The 17291-nt window shown below is 45.2% G+C and overlaps 1 long non-coding RNA gene across 1 annotated transcript; it reads right to left on the reverse strand.

Annotated features, from left to right (window-relative positions):
• Nucleotides 1-1767: 1767 nt before the first annotated feature.
• LOC121048108 lies at nt 1768-15390 on the reverse strand. Its single transcript, XR_005798813.1, has 3 exons — nt 15278-15390; nt 9041-13192; nt 1768-2262 (listed from the first exon to the last, which is right to left on the reverse strand). It is a non-coding gene; the product is annotated as an uncharacterized LOC121048108 (long non-coding RNA).
• Nucleotides 15391-17291: the final 1901 nt, after the last annotated feature.

Below are 17291 nucleotides of genomic sequence, written 5' to 3' on the forward strand. Positions count from 1 at the left end.
CTCAGGACAGTAATTTCCGACGACAGTGATATCGCTAAGGGACATTATGCTGACCGTACCGTACTACAAGCCACCACAACTGGAAGTATTCGCGTCCTTCATTGACGTCAGTGCGCCAGCGATTCGCAAGGCAATGAAAGAGTTGAGAGTTGCCACGAACTATCTTTTTCACCGCGTCCTTCAGTGACGTCATTGTTCAAGTGACCCGGAAGGCAATGGAAGCAAACCAAACCAAACACTCTAAAAAAAAAAAAAACGACAACTGTCGACTTGACGCTTTTTTTTGGAAAGTATCCGGGTTGTCGCAAACCACACTCTCTATCGAGAGTAACGGTTACTCCTCAACGGCGAGTGTGAGTTTAACTCTCCCATGCGAGTGTTCATTTAACTCTTCTATAAAGAGTCATGCCAATACTTTTGCGAGAGTCAGGACAACTCTTTTGATGTGTAAGTGTGAGAGTTAATTTCACTTCTTTGTGTAGAGTGACTATAACTCTATCAAACGTTTTTCCTAAACGCCTTGTTAACGAGTTAGGGATGCTCTCCAGGCAGAGTTACCTTCACTCCTTCATGTAGAGTAACTTCAACTCTATTAGAGTGTTGCCTCAACTCCGTATTCGACAGTTACGCGTACTCATCAAAAAGAGTTACCTTCACTCCATCGGGTAGAGTAACTAGAACTGCATTAGGAGTCGGGTGAAAGCGCGCTTTTTCGTTCACTCAGCGTCCAGTGAATCTTTAGCGCCATCGCTGGGTAAGGAAAAGAAACATGGCCGCCTTTGCGTGTCTCCCCGACTGCTGACGCTCCGCCTTTGAAAAAATCAGGTATTATTTTCTTATCTTCTTTGTACTCGGAGTTTCGACTTGAAAATTTTGCACAACATTGTGACCAGTTAAAAATATTTCCGAGAAAAGTTGCTACCAGATCCGTCAAGTATCTGATATTTGCAAACCATCTTAGTGCGTAATTTTCTTTTTTTTTTACATATGCATAGTCTTAGGACTCTGATCGAGGGAGAGAGTTGGATCCTTATGCCGGCCTAATATAGAGTCATTTGTTTTGATTTATCTTCCTTTCTTAGTTTTCTTCACGCTATAACGACATAGGTCACTTTGTCTGGTGAGGCTTTTAGGCCTACCTTGAAGAAGTGTCCCAAGCAGCACAATTCACCGGCTCAAGCTTGAGCCTGCTTGGGCAGCCGGGGAAAGTTTCCCTGGCCCAAGCACCGTTTTGCTCCAAGGGGCAAGCTAGCCCCAGCCTGGCTAGCCGGCCCGGCAGTTCAGTGGGGGTTCCTTGTACAGCCAAGCTTGGCTAAACGGTGTAAAACAAGCCTGGGCCAGGCTGGCAGTTCAGTGGTCAACCAAGCTTGGCAAAACGGTCTAAATGCATCCTGGGCCACACTGGCAGTTCAGTGGTCAGTCAAGCTTGGCAAAACAGTGTAAATGCAGTGTGGGCCAGGGTGGGAGTTCTCTGGTCATTCAATCTTGGCTATACGGGGAATTTACAGACTTCTCCCAAGGAAGTCTATGTTGTCATTCAAAGGATGTTTTTTGTGGCATATGATATAGTCAAACACTTCCAATTTTTGGTGCTGTGTGCAGAAAAAAACTGGTTGCTACCTTGTTCCGGATTTAGTGACCCACGATTAATGGAGCTGCTAAAGTAATTTTCTCAGAATACTTAAACAATAAAATGAAAGTTGAAAACATGCGCGAGCTGCTGTATTTATTGTGCGGTTGGCATGCAAATGAAGCTGCAAAATCAAGTCAAGTTTGATACAGTGGTTTTTTATTTCATGTTCAGTACATGGTGCTAGCTTATGCCCGAGTTCCACCACAGCGACAAACAGAAACAAATGACGACAAGTCTCAAACCTGAGTCTTTCCCGATTTGACAGGCTTTGTAGAATAAAGGAGGCTATGCTTAAACACAAGCATCATGCACGCGAGGGTATCTTTGGCAGGCTTAGAATCACTCATGCTTATTTCACGAGCACCGAACGAATAAACGCCGCCTGCCAAAAGTACCACCACGGGCATGCTGAATCGGTTGGAGGCTTGTAGCTGTCGTTTGTTTCTGTTTGTCGCTCTCGTGTCCCACTAGAGCGACAAAGGCTGGTTGCTGGTCGAGTATCTGCTGCCTGGCAACTGGGCTTCACAGCTAGTAGGTGGCTCTGCCGATCCGAGTACTAATGACAGCAGTTGTACATAGTTCACCCCATGGCCACTTCATGGCTGTGACGTAGAGCTGGATAGCAGCACCTGGAGAAGGAACAAGATAACCAGTGATGCATGTTTAGTAAATATGTTTTACATGAACTATAAATCCTGCTCCTAATTAAATTATAACAGCAGAAAGGCCACCCAAAAGGTCTTGGTGGTATCTTCAGTCTCCTTCAATATAAAAGACGTACTAAAAGCGCGTGGCCGAGATGACCGTGGTCGGGGGCGCTATGTGCGCTCCACGAGATTCTGTTCTGCCTCGAGGAAAGGACGCTCACTCGGGGCTGAACTGGTCCTGAACTTGCGGACGGTTTAGGTTTAGACTAAGAGCGTGCTTTATCGGCATTGCGCCCACAGATATGATCATGGAGGCTCGAAGTAAGCATGCTCATTATAGTTTTTGTTATCAGTTGTCTCTGGTGTAAAATTTGAAAACAGGCACAAATATTGATGTTGCACCCGAGTCTCATATTTGAAAAATAAAATGTCTTGATGAGCGGATTTATTAATCAGAAGGATGGCATGGACCATGCACTTTAGAAGTGAAAATAATTGCCTTGACTCGGGCCAGTTTCTCTCGGACAGCCATTTCAGAATTAGTGGCTGTGACATAATGTGAATGAACTGCTCTCCACCGTGAACCCAAAAACTGATAAGTGTGCATTGCACTTTAGCTGAGCACTAAGTGAGTTCCCCCTTGGGTAGATTGGGATCTCCCAGAGCACACCAGTCACTGTCTCGGCCAGGCGCTCCCACTGGGTCTTTCATACTGCAGGAGAATACATAACGCAGGAACTACAGAACTTGACAGTGACAAACATGATTTCCCTCCATTTGTAGAATACTACTGTCAGTAAATGCAAAATAAAAGCCAGTTAGAGCAGCTCAATGTGAACACCACATATAACATACAGTACTGTGGAAGGTTGCTCAGATCGTTTGAAAGCAGACTTTGAATTGCCGCAAGGGAATTTTTCTTGATTCTCTTGATAGTAAAACCAAGCCATAAGTACAACTTCACTGTAAAGACAATGTTTTCTATCTGCTTTTCTTTAAATGCATAGAAGTACTTTTTGGTATTTATGTTACCTACCTCTAAAAAGACGAAGGACCAGTAAAAGGAAACACAGACACAGTTACGTACAAAACAAGCATGTTGGTAACAGTAACTAAACATGAGGAAGACACAGAGAAAGGGGGGGACAGACAGACAACTTCGTTCTCCGTCCCCCCTTTCTATGCATCTTCCTCATGTTTAATCACAAACACAGCGCTGTCTTTCCTTTTACTGGTCCATCTTTTTTGCGCTGTTTTAACCCATTCAATATGACCACCAATCAACTCGCCCAACTTTACACCTTGCTACCTCTAAGGTTGCAATATAAAGTGGTCTCAACTTCCACTGACAGCCCTGAAGCTATAAACCCACAAAAAACCAAATTCCCTAGTAATTAAAACGACACAAAAGAAATTCAGATCAGAAAAACATTCAGTCTGACTTGATTATATTGAATCAATAAATACAATGAATGTGAGCAATATTCTTGTGAAATTGTATTATAAACTTTCAATGTAAAATGGGATGAGAGTCCTACTAAAGCAACCAAGAGGAACAACAACCGACCCCGACACGACTTAAATACATTCAGCATGCACACGAAGATACCTTTGGCAGGTTTCCCATTTTTCGAGGCTCATGAAAAAAGCACAAGTTATTGCAAGCCTGCCAAAAGATATCTTGGTATGCATGCTGCATGGTCTTGGGGCTTAAGATGGCAAGTTGGCTATTCATCACTGAATAATATGCCAAAAAAACACAGACACAACAAAGGAAGATCTGGACAGAACACTGCATAACCTTCAACTGAATGGTTCGTATAAAAAAACAGAAATACATATAGACCCTTTCAGGCAACATTTCATGGGTGCGCCGCCGCCACCTTGACGTCACGTGACCCTGCCGCCGCAGCCGACCTTCAGTTTCTCGCAGTTGCTCCGCGCTGTGTGCTGCACCGGCCACCACCGGAGCTTTGTTCTCGAGTTCTTTTACGTTCTGCGTTGAAATCGTGTGTTTGCCCTTTCGATATTTCGGGCTTTCATTTAATCAATTGATATCGACATTTGAACATCGCTCTTGTATTTTCTTATTTATGGAATGGAATCGGACAGCTAATGGATCGACGATACAAGATTATGGCCTAGGCTTCAGAGACCATTAAGTTCATCACATTTTGTTTTTATCGCTAATAAGGGCAGTCAACACCATTGCGACACATAAAAATTTCAACTGACGCTGTAAGGCTATCGCAGTCGTGCTTCTTGCTGCATGTGCGAACTTCAGACATTGTTTCTGTAAGTAAAAGCCGAACCGCATGTAAGTGCTCAAGCGAGCGGCGAGACGAGCAACGGCGACAACAATGAGAGTCAGCGACGAAGATTTCTCGCTGTCGCCCGTTGCATCGCTCGGTTTTTGGATTTCTAGAAAATGTCGCTCATCGTTTTGGTCGCTTGCGTGCGGTTTACCTCGTCGAGCGACTGATCGAGCGAAAGCGAAGCGAGTCGCTTGTCTCGTTGCTTCCCAAATCGCTTTCATGCGGTTTTCTAGAAATCCAAAAGCCGAGCGCCGCGACGAGTGGCAGTGAGAAACTTTCGTTGCTGACTCGCCGTCGTCTCTCGTCTTGCTTGCTAAAGCGCTTACATGCGGTCCGGCTTTTATCTACGGAAACAATGTCTAAAAGCGCGCACATGCACCGAGAAGCACGACTGCGATAGCCTCACTGCCAAAAAATTTGGGGGTTTTGCGTGCCAAACCAACGACGGGCATCTGGAGATAGCCTCACTGCGTCAGTTGATATTTTCATATGTCGCAACGGTGTTGACTGCCCTTTATTAGCGACAAAAACAAAAGAATGTGATGAACTTACATGTTCTCTGAAGCCTAGGCCATGATCTTGTATCGTGATCCATTCAATGTCCGATTCCATTCTATAAATAAGAAAATACATCTATATTGAAACGTAGGTATCAAATGAATAAATGAAAGCCTGAAATATCAAAAAGACCTAAAGAAAACACTCGACTTCAACGCGGAACGTAAAAGAACACGAAAACAAAGCTCTGGTGGTGACCGGTGCAGCACACAATGCGAAGCAACGGCGACAAAATGAAGGTCAGCTATGGCAGCCCGTTAAGCGCACCGACTGGTGGCAGCTCGAGTAACTGACTCCCTAAAAGCATCTATACAGATAAAAACTGACACCTGCTGGCAGAACACTGTATGGTCAAAATGCACTTCCTCAGAAACCAGTGCCACTAGTTCCACAGAGAGTGAAATTCTTTCAGACAATGACACTGAGGGTGCACCTCAGACAAGAGTTGTTACCCTGGTATTTTATCCAGAAGGTCACCTAGCAATTCACTGTGTCCATTGTGAGTGCAAGTCCAACTTAGAAAAAGACTAGTGTCATGGGCTGCTACAAGACAAAAGCAAAGAGGAAAATTCACAATGCCTTCTTGATGAAATCCTAGAATAACAACTCATGTGAGCCCACCCTCATTACTAATACATGACGAAGAATTCCACGGTCTGCAGAGCCAATGACGCTCGTTTCTGGGGGAGTGCGTTCAGACGACGCATCAACCCACTTCACATGGCGCAATTTCGCTTGCAAATTTACACCTGTGACGTCAGGCACTGCAGCTTCCCCCATACCTATATTTCGCTGCATGAGTGACGTCACAACAGCAAACTCGCAAGTAAAATCACACCATGCGAATCAGGTTTACAGTGTTCACACAGCATGTGTTACTTCCTATCAGTAGATATATTTTTTTTACCAAAGTAGACTATTCAGTTAAAAGTTAAGACGTGTCCTGCCCAGATCTTCCTTCATTTCGTCTGTGTTTTTTGGCGTATTATCCAGTCTTGAGGCATATCAGTGTCAGGTGATTCTCTTTGTCGCTCTAGTAGGACTCGGGCAGGGTGGGGAAACAGTCATGTCTCAATAATAAGGATACTCTTCTATATAAAAACCGTTTTCGGGGACCAACCGGGTAAATACCTGCATTTTGTCCTGTTATTATGCACAGCTCACATTATGGACGCTTTTGGGTAGGAACGGAGGTGTCCATTTGCATGAGACATCACTGACATATTCCCTAGTGTTGAATTTAATGACTGCATGCTCTGAAGCCACGTAGCAGGTTTCTCCACTGAACACTAATGCGTAGCGGTGGCATGGCAGATGTTTGTGGCTGCAGAACACACCGCAGGCAAATGATATCCAATGTGGACAATCATGGATATTTGACATTAGAATCAACCAACAAATAGGCCTACATGTTGCTGTCACAGAATTGAACGATTTTTTTCTTCGTTGGATTCCGTTTTGAGTAAGATGCACAAGTGCCGAAAACACGAGCTCGGAAGAGAAGAAAAAGAAAAAAAGAAGGAAGGCGGAAGCTGCGTAGAGCTAGGCTTCAGTGGTTGGAACAACAAGCAAGGCTTCAGTGGTGTGGGAGGTCGAACCCCGAACAAGGCTTTGTCAAGATGGTTGGTGGGCCCTGAGCAAATTTCGACGATGTGCATGTGCTTGTGAGCGAGCGCTGTTCGGCACTATAAGCACCCAAGCCACCACAAGTTCTCGACTCCGACTTGTGCCGCAACGGACTGGGACCACCACCGACATCTTGGTACCATGATTCGACTTTCCTCATACGAAATGTATAGCGTCTTTGATTTGGCTTCTGTTCCCTCCTTGTTACGCTTTCGAAGCTTTTGTGATTTTCTTGCCCCTGTTACGAAGAGCAGAAGGCTTGCAAGATATGTTCTTTTCCTTTATTATTTTCATTTTTTTACGACCGTTTGTGCGTCCTGTGCACCTTTTCTTTAATTTTCAATTTCATTACTAATAAATAGTGTTTCGAAATGCCAGGTACAAGTCACTTTCAATTCCTACGGCCTCTAAGGAAGTCCATCACCTAGGTGTGGCCCTAGCACCTGGACAGCGGTCCAATTCAGATAACAAGTTGGTTTGTTTATGGCATCTTTTCCAACCGAACCTGTGACAAACTGGCATCCACTACAGGACTTGAACCTGTCACAAGTTAGTCACAGGTTCGGTTGGAAAAGATCCCATAAAAACAAACTTGTAATTTGAATTGGACCGCTGTCCAGGTGCTAAGGCCACACCTAGGCGATGGACTTCCTGAGAGGCGGTAGGAATTGAGAGTGAGTCGAGCCTGGCGTTACGGAGCACTATTTAATAGTAAAGAAATTCAAAAGTAAAGAAAAGGTGCACAGGACGCACACACAGTCGTAAAAAAAAAGGAATAAATAAAGGAATAGAACATATCTTGCAAGCGTTCCACTCTTCAAAACCGCAGAAGGAAAAACACAAAAGCTTTGAAAGCATAACAAAAGGAACAGAAGCCAAATCAAAGATGCCATACATTTGGAGGAGGAGGAGAGTCCAATCATGGTCCCAAGATGTCGGTGGTGGCTTGGGTGCTTACAGCGCCACACAGTGCTCACTCACAAGCACAGGCACATTGTCTAAGACTGGCTCGGGGCCCACCAACAGTCTTGACGAAGCCTTGCTCAAGGTTTGACCACCCAAACCCACGAAGCCTTGCTTGCCGTTCCACCGGCCATAGCGCCGATGCCTTGCTTCGCGTTCCACCACAACCACATCGTGCGCGGGTTCCACCTTCTTTCTACTTGATCCCTTCCTCCGAGCTTGTGCTTTTGCACTCGCACATTTTGCTCAAAAAGGAAACCAGTAAAAAGAGTACAATAACCACTGAATTCTGTGAGAGCTGTTATGACTGCGAATGTCTAGAGGGCAAAGTTGACATTTGCAACAAAAATTGAAATAATAAGGCATGTGGAGAAGGAGACAAAAAGTTTTGTGTCACTGGAGCCCACAAGATCTTTGTAAACTACTCAAGAAACGGTGTGACATAAAAACGCGACAAAACACATTCTGAGGCACGGCATGTTAAGACATCGAGAAACCACTACAGAGGTGGTTTAGAGATGTCGGGGCAAGCAACATTTCTATATTGGGACCAATCTTCTAAAGGCATGTGAAAAACTCCTTTTACTCTTGAAGTGAAGAATCTTCTAAAAGAATGTGAAAGATTCCTTTTAACTTGATGTGAAGAACTTATCTGCAAGTGGATAGCTACATTAACTTAAGGGCCACCATGGCATAGGAGAAAAGACCATCTAAGGGATGGATAGATAGATGCAAACGGCTGTACCTTTTGTAACGAGCAGTAGTGCCAGTGTATGTGATGGGACTATTGTGGTGGCAGTGCCAGCGTCGAAAGAGAAAGTCAATGGCTCAACAATCAATTGAAGCCAAGTATGAAACCAGAAATAGTTAAATGCCTTGCCAAGGAAATTGGCCTGCAGTGGCAAAAGCATCCCTGGCAAGCGATTCACAGTTCGCATGGAAACTAACAGAACAAGGCCCAGATATCAGAGCTTTTGAAAACCAACACGGATGGCACCACAAAAATGTATTCTTAGTGATGGGAAAGTTTAGAATGCCAAATAGTATGAGCTGTTGCAGTAAAACCATCATATATGTATGAAACACGAAATCATGGATGACTCGGGACCTCTTTGGCTGGGTCTTTGGTGGCTCGTGGACTGGAAAGCCGAGTTTGTGGATAAGCGTCCCAGCGTGTGCTTACTTGGTGACATGTGCCGCTTAACACTATCCAGTTCCATTCTAGCAGCCAAACACGACATCCAAGCTACATCCGTTAGACCAAGGCATAATTCAAAGGTAGTCTAGATTGTGTTTACCATTTATAAATGTCCAGGCACGTCTGTAATTTAGCCCATCCAGAGGCTTTCGGAGACGGTCACAAGAGCCAGCAGCTTGCTTGGGCAGCTCACTGTCAGCCACTCTGTCCTTCCATGCACCGTGCCACCTCCATGAGCTCCCACTGAAAAACAAAAAAAAAACAGAATCGGAAATTATACCTGCAATAAGAACATCTCAGCAGCAGAGGCTACGTTATGGTGCCTGGAATGCGCCTCCAACTGGTTCGTTTAGTGTTCTATATAACCCATGTACCAAAAGTGGTCTCTAAGCGACAAAATTAAATGACACCACAGGAGCTGGCATGTCGTGCTGTTGGATGTTGCAATCCTGGCAGTTAGTCATACAACTTCTGGCAAAAAATATATGAGCTAACACAGCTGTCATTGTCCTCGCAACATTCAAAATCCTGGCTGACAAAGCTTCTATGGACTGTCAAGCTGAGGGATACCCTCTCTGCCCCCCTCCCTTTTCCAGCAGAAACTACCTCAACTGTCATGATGTTCACAGCCCGGAAAAGATCCCCTAGAAGTTTATTCAGGAGCAACTAGGGTAGCTATAGAGACAAACTCTCGCACTATGAAGCCATTCCACAAATCTGCCATAAGCAGCAGCAGTTCGTTGAGAGTATAGAAGTTTGCCTTGTAAATACATTTCGAGATGAAGTTGCATCTCTGGATTCTACCAAGACTCTAGTTTCCAGCAAAGATTTACGTTGGCAGGCCGGCCGAGTTGCTGAGTAGGAGGAAGGTGCATGTGCCACACCACACGTGTCTTTTGCTTACATTCAGAGAAAGGAAGGCTGAAATTCCCTGATCGATACTGATTAGGCTGGAAATCTTGAGACTTTTCCAATTGCCGAATTTCTCAACAATACCAATTTTCAGCTCATAGACACCCTGCACAGGGTTGAGTTAGGTACTAACGGCCATTAACAACTGCGTGAATTACTCTACACATATGCGGTAACTATACTAAAGCCCAACTTATTCTAGTAACGCACAACACCATAAAACTACCAAAAAACACCGGGCATGCACCCGCGGCAGAGTAAGCGCTCAACCCCTACTTTTGAAACATATCAACTCATCTAAGGACATATTAATGCCTATTCCTCTATTTTAAGCAAGTTAAAAAAATATATGAAAGAGACATCAGGCACCCTGTCGCCATGGGCGTTTATCTCCACGACTGGCAGACAGAATGGGGATAGAACGAGTAGAACAGCAAAGCAGGAGAGGAATAGGAGGGGAGCAGTCGAAAAGAGCTAGAAAGTGATATACTTGGGGACAACGTTCCGTGGCAATGGAGCTAAAGCTAGAGAGCCAAAGGACACCATTTCACTGCATAGCTGAATATAGTTCAACCATAATAATTTGCTGGGTGGAACGTAACCAATTAAGATATATGTAAAATTGTTCTGTTTAGCTTTGACTTTAGAATGTTAGCATAACATTAGCCAGGATGTGCCAAACCTAGAGCATTTCCTTTTTAGCTATTTTGTGTTTTCTTGGTTTAAATTCACCCTAGGTTTTCTAGCTCCCTGCAAAATTAAGATGGCATCTTTATCATGTGCATCTTTGCGCATCATCAGTGTGGTTTATTGCAGGCACACTCTGTGAGTTCGCCCCTTTGTTTGACATGTAAGATTTTTATGAAGTTTGGCAACCAAGAAATCTTAAAACAAACCAAGCAAGTGGTGTGCAACGTGTATGACAAATGGGACAGTGGGAACCGGGACTCCTAGTTGTTTCCGTATGCGGGTTGGCTAGCAAGCTCACTGGTGTGTGTGAGCAGGGTTGGGGACGGAGCTCAGGACCCCTGGGTTCTGCAGCGCAATCCTTGCTACAGATATTCTGAGCTGTGGTGTGCCAGCGACCCCCTAGGGCCAGCCATAACTGAATGCGATTAAAATGGAATGCGACTTCGCGTCGTGGAGTGTGCGTGCTTCTATTTCTGTATATTCCTCCCGCGCAATAGTTTTTCAGCACCAGAAGAGTTTACAGATAACTGACCTCAAAACGCGGCAGCACTCATGAAATTCGTTCATGTGGCAATTTGGGTCAGGTGGTTCATGATCATTGACAAGCGCCAAAAAAATAGACAGGGTCAAGAAGTTGCCACTGGCGCACTCGCAACTAACATTATTGAAAAAAAAAACAATCTGTTACATTGCTGTGAAAAATGTCAATCATGATTACAACCAATGTAGACCTCTATCAAGAAATTCATATTCTTTTGCTGATAAGGTTATGGATGTGTCACTTGTACAACTCGTGCCTTCGGCTATAATCTCAAACACCTCGTGTAGCTTTTTCTAGACATTTTATCTGGGTATCTGGCCAAAAATTTGGTGTCATTAAATGACGGGAAACAAGGGCAGCAGCTGATGTGTGTTGTCGCTGCAGCAGTGGCCCTTGGAAAAGACAAATGCAAAACTAAACACTGCAAAAAATGCACAGAATGCACAACCAAAGTTGTGTACGGAATCACAATGTCATATGGCTCTGTGTACACAGGTCAGACAGGCCTATGTATTAATGATTGCGCCCGCGAACGCGAGGTGGCCACACAAGCGATCTCCATCACGACATCTGGCCACACACTGCAGACGCTGCTTTTGCTCCCAGTCGTTTAAAGACACCAAATTTTTGGCCAGATATCCAGATAAAGAATCTAGAGAGCTGCACCAGGCGTTTAAGATTAAAGCCAAAGGCACCAGGTGTACAAGTGACACATCCATAACCTTATCGGCAAAAGAATTAATTTTTTGATAGAGGGTTGACCAGTTGTAGTCATGACTGACGTTTTTCACAGCTATAATAATAATAATAATAATGTTTTATTTGAATCATGCCCCAGAACGACCACTAGGTCATAGTGTGGTGGCATATAAAATGGTAGTACATGACTTAACACAATGTCTTCCACTCGTAAAAAAGAACAGACTAGCATGCAATCACGAATTAAAGATAAAAATTTAGCTCCCTTCTAAACACTGATATATCTGAAAAGATATCAATATGAGAGGACAGTTCATTACCACAAATCTGCATCCTTACCACTTACTATATCAGAAATTTTGTTTTTAATAAATGTTAGTTGCCGGTACGCCAGTGTTCACGTCAAATTTTTGTCTAGGTATTTTCCCGGCGCTTATCTACTATCATGAAGTTTGCAGCTTTTCCTGATTCGACACTGCCTATCTTCGTCAGCTGAGAGACAAATTAAATTCTAGGAGATTGACCACGGTGAAATCTACCTTGCAAGTCTGTCCGAGTGCTTCAGTCAAAGTGTTGGCTTACGCTTAAAAACGGGTGAAGCCTTCAGAAATAGATCTGAATATGCCTGCATGCTCGGCGATCGCGGTTCAGCTCCCTCAACCGCAATCCTCGTACAAAAACATGCACTGAAGCAACTGCGTGGTTGACACGCCAAAACCCTAACTGAAACCGAGACAAAAAAAACAAACAAAAAACGATAACTATTTGGTGCACTAACACAGAGCCATTGGCACTGCCTGCCTCCCCCTTCCCTAGTTTTCTCTTCATTGCCAAAGAAAGTTGTGCCCAAAAAAAGATGGGTTGCTTTGTTGTTCGAACTCGGAAGAATAAATTTAAGGCTTTATAACAAGAACAAGCAAATGCTAAGCAACCATTCTTTAGGATGTTAATTTGTAATAAAAAAAAAAGAAAAAAAAACAAAAACAGACGGTTTGTTTTTACGTGTTTGCACAGTCAACCAGCTTTGCAAATGGCAGCTGTTTGTAATTCCGTGGTCAGACCAAGGGATCACCCGACCATGTACACCTTTGCTTTATTACCTACCCTATCCCCCAGCTCTCCATGGTCATGCCCAATTTAGAGTGGGCAATTGCTCGGTATATTACAGTTTGTAATGGTGTTATTTGTTTAGGAAAACAAAAGGTCAGATAAATACCAGCAGGGTCCTGCGGAAGCGGTGCGTGGGCCCCGTTTCACTTTTCACAAAGCATCCTGTCTTGAAAGGCAGCAGAGAAACAGGTTGGGCTGATTCGCCTGCAGGCCTTTGCTGAGTTGATGGCTACTATCCAGACTGGCAGCTGATCGGCAGCTTCCAGCCACCTGCAGTTTTTTCTTGATGATACAGACTTCCTGCAATACCATGAATAAGAATCAGACTGATATTCTGGAACAAAAAAAGAAACCAAAACTTGCTTCACAGATCAACAAAAGAAAAAGTGCCAACATTACGCTTCTCTTGTTGTCGACAGTGCAAAGACCATGATGACAGCACCATTAAACTCAACCAAACAAGGGAAATGAGCTTCTTCATGACGTAATTGTATTAAGAACCAGGCACGCAGCCGGAAGGGGGGGGGGGGGGGTAGGAGCCTACCTCACCTTTTCTTTATTACCTACCCTACCCCCCCCCCCAAAATCGTCCATTTTGCTGGGTCCTCCCCCCCCCCCCCCCCCCCAAAAAAAAAAAAAAAAATTTCTGGTGAAGTGCTTGTTAAGAACAATGTGCATGTAGAGCTTAGATACCTACTGGTACCTTAAGAAATCCCAGGAAGCTAAAAACAAATTAAACACCACTTAAAAATAGCACAGCTCGCTTGATAGGCACATGCACAGCAATCAACAAGCCTCTTGACATGTTCTGCAGTGCAGGGATACAGATTAAAAATAAACACCGGGGATGTGATCGATATCCTTTGGGGCAGTGCAATGCGCAAGTTCATCCTGAAGCTACTGTTTGCGAATGCGCCTAAGAGGCGTTAGAGCTGGTTCACACTGTTGCAACTGACTACGACAGAGTTGAACAAAACAGGGTTTTAAGCCGCTTACGACTGCCATTATTACTGCTGGACGGCATGGTCATAAGCCGTCACAAGAGGCTTAAAGACTGGTTTTGTCGGAGTCAGTCTTAGTCGGTTGCAACAGTGTGGACCAGCTATTAGACTAAAATTGTATCCAGCTTTGGGTCTTTCCACAAATGTTTTAAGAGACTCCCTTCAACTTTACCAGGGCCTCAGGTATTTAAACGTTGTAGTAAGTAGGGAGCCATCACATTCAAAGCTGGATCTCCTTGCTTTGTATGTGTCTTCCCAGTACCACTAAACATTCCATACCAGATCAGAGCATTTTAATCAAATCATTCAACCTCTTTCCTCAGCCATGTAAACTACTTGTGCACCCACGAGTTCTACAAGTCACGAATGTAGCCGGGGTAAATTAAAACGTCGCTAAGGCAAGCAATAATAATCATTATTAGCGACAGTAGTACCCTGGGTGGCTAGCAAGGCTGGACATATATGCAGGGGCCCGTACGCACGATCGTCTGCTAGCCAATCAACCAGAGCAAGATGATCAAAATAACAAACAGGCAACAAGGGAGAAAACAACAAGAACGATGAGATTAACAGGGCTCGGTCAACACTTTTAATACCCGTGCGACACGGGCAACTCGAATGCCATTTACAACGAATGACAATTGTGTGATCGGCGAATCAGCTCGCTATCTGTCGCGCGTGGAATGCGTCACGCCCGGAGTGTCGCGCGCCGATTGGCCGTCCGCTCAAATGTCATTCGTTGTAAATGGCATTCGAGTTGCCCGTGTGTCCCAAGTATAAGAAACTCAAGGCCCGAGCACCTCAAACCCAACGCCACGCACCGCACGCCGGCGCGAGGCGCACGCCGGCGCGAGGCACACGCCGTACACGAGCACAACGACGACACCCAGTTAGGAGCGTGTCCCATCAATACGCCAAACGCCAGCGCCAGTCGAACCGCGCCATCCCGCTGGACGCGGCGTGAAAACCCAGAGCGCGCGGGCCGGGAGTTTCAAAACATTGGGCACAACTCAACGCTGCCGCTAGCATGAAAAAGGACGAGACGACACGCAATCAAGCGTTTAACAACACAGAACAGTTCACTGATAGCAACGCGTACTTTAGAAACAATCTAATCAGCGTCTCTGCAGTGCTCCGGTGTCGCAGAGCATTCACGGGATTCTCAAGATAGCGGCACGGCGGCACCGCGGCGGCGGCGGCCGCCGCCGCCGCTGCCGCCGGTCAGTGCTAAGACGATTTCACTTTTTTCGACTCAAATCGTAGAAAAAAGTGAAAAATCATCCGAATTACGGTGGCAACGTGAGCTACGTTGTTCCGAAGATGATCTAGCATATCTGGATATTCTTCTAGCATGCATTATGAATATGAAATCGGCAAAACTTACCTAAACTCGAATCGACCGACGCACTCCGAGAAAGGCCTTTGTGTCCTCTCCGGAACGAACAAGGATCCAGAAGTTGCTTGCGGCTTTGAATTGGCACGAAGCCAAGCCAGCCAAGGCAGTCAAGGATTGAAATACGACTTAATAGTTTCGGTTTCGACCCCACTCTATCTCAGTCCATATTTCTGGGGCCGGTGTCACTACGGTTGACATTACTGCAGTTATCGTACTCTATACGAACTTTGAAGTCAATCGAATGCGAGCAGACATAATTTCACAGCTTCTTCTCCTGTTATACGTTGCTTGATAACCTTTGTTTGCTGATTGGAGTCTGCATCAACTCATGTCCATCTGGTCCTTCAAACAAACGGTGTTCAATATCTTAATTCGACTTGATTTCTTATTTGTGAATACATGTAATTGCTTAATCATTCACTGGATATCTGTTTTAAGTTTTTATTTTTTGCTAAGAAAATGTACGTATTTCTTATTTTTTTTTTTTTTGGTTTGGTTTGAATTACAGGCCGTGTTTTGTGGCTCAGTAAAACAGGTTGATTTGAGAAATTCAAGATCATGTACAGCCGACAATACACCAGTGATGTAAATACAGGGGAGGCGGGAGCCACCCCCTCCCCCTACACCTTAGAAAATATTCCTGGCTGCGTCGCTAAATGAGCATAAGAGGCACTGCGTTTTTTGCCTTATCAACATACACACAAATTGAAGGAGGGAGAAGCTGCTGCATCTGAAAACTTTCAGTTTTGAGATGAAGCAGCTCCTCCCATCTCTTTCCACTTTTGCAGAGCGAACGCTCGGGAGGAGCCGACCCCCTCCCCAGCGTTTACTTTCACCTGCCAACGAGTATGGCTGTATTTTTTTTTTTTTTTTTTCGTGGACCTTCTAGATTGCTACAGCTTCAGTGCATACAGCGGTGTAATCCTCTCGCTAACTTGCTGTGCGTGTCTAAACAGAAGACATGTTTCCCTCCGGAGCGGGATCGGCGGCCGAGTGGGCTAGAGCACACCAGCTCGGAGCACGCGGAGCGAAAGCTCCCGCAACAGAACCCAGGGATCCTGGGTTCAATCCGCACCCCTGCCCGTTTCGATCTGGATGAACATCCTACCGGCGCGCTTTCGTGTATAATTACTGCGTGATGCGCGTTAAAGACCCTGCGCTATCAGTTGTACAGCATTGGCTAAATTTTTCATCTACAGCTGGGAGACTCGTCGGCCGTTGAGGCAGACCAAATTCTAGGCTGTATAAACATACACACTCCCCAATTTTTCTCTGGAGCCATAGCTACAGGTTCAGCGCACGTGATCAGCGCATTCAGAAAACTAACTACAAGAGCACGCCCACGAGGCTTTGCGTTGCCTCTAATTTGCACGTGCTCACCCCAGCTTTGACGAAATTGGAGCCCTGCAGAAGTGGGCTAAAGCGCACACCCAGCTCGACGCGCGTGGAGCGAAAGCTCGCGCTGCAGAACCCAGGGATCCTGGGTTCTGCAGCCCTGCCCGTTTCGATCTGGATGTTTCGATCAGCCCTGCCCACCCCTGCCCGTTTCGATCTGGATGAGCGTCGTACCGGCGTGCGGTCGGGTATCACTACTGCGTGGTGCACGTTAAAGACCCCAGGCTAGTGGTTGTACTGCACCGGCTAAATTGCTCATCTACCGCGACTGACTCGTCGCAACTTTAAATGGCTGACCAACTACACGCTGTAAAAATATCCCCATAACCCAATTTGCAATTTTTGCCCTGCAGAAGTTACGCTAACCTCGATGACGTAGAACAAATTAGTTCTGAACACGTCGACGCGTGCACCGCCGAAACGTGCCCCACATGTCCTACACTTCGTTTCACGCTCAGTGCGAGCGAAAGCAATGTGAGGTCGATGTTGACACGTCACGAGCTCACCTTCGCTCGTATTTATGGTGAAAGAGAGAATGAAGAGTCATAGAACAAAGAAATGATACAAAACATAGATATAATCTATGTTTTGTATGTAGATAGCGTAA

The sequence above is a fragment of the Ixodes scapularis genome, unplaced genomic scaffold, assembly GCF_016920785.2.
Source record: "Ixodes scapularis isolate PalLabHiFi unplaced genomic scaffold, ASM1692078v2 PGA_scaffold4__175_contigs__length_147842914, whole genome shotgun sequence".
Taxonomy (NCBI): Eukaryota; Metazoa; Arthropoda; class Arachnida; order Ixodida; family Ixodidae; genus Ixodes; species Ixodes scapularis.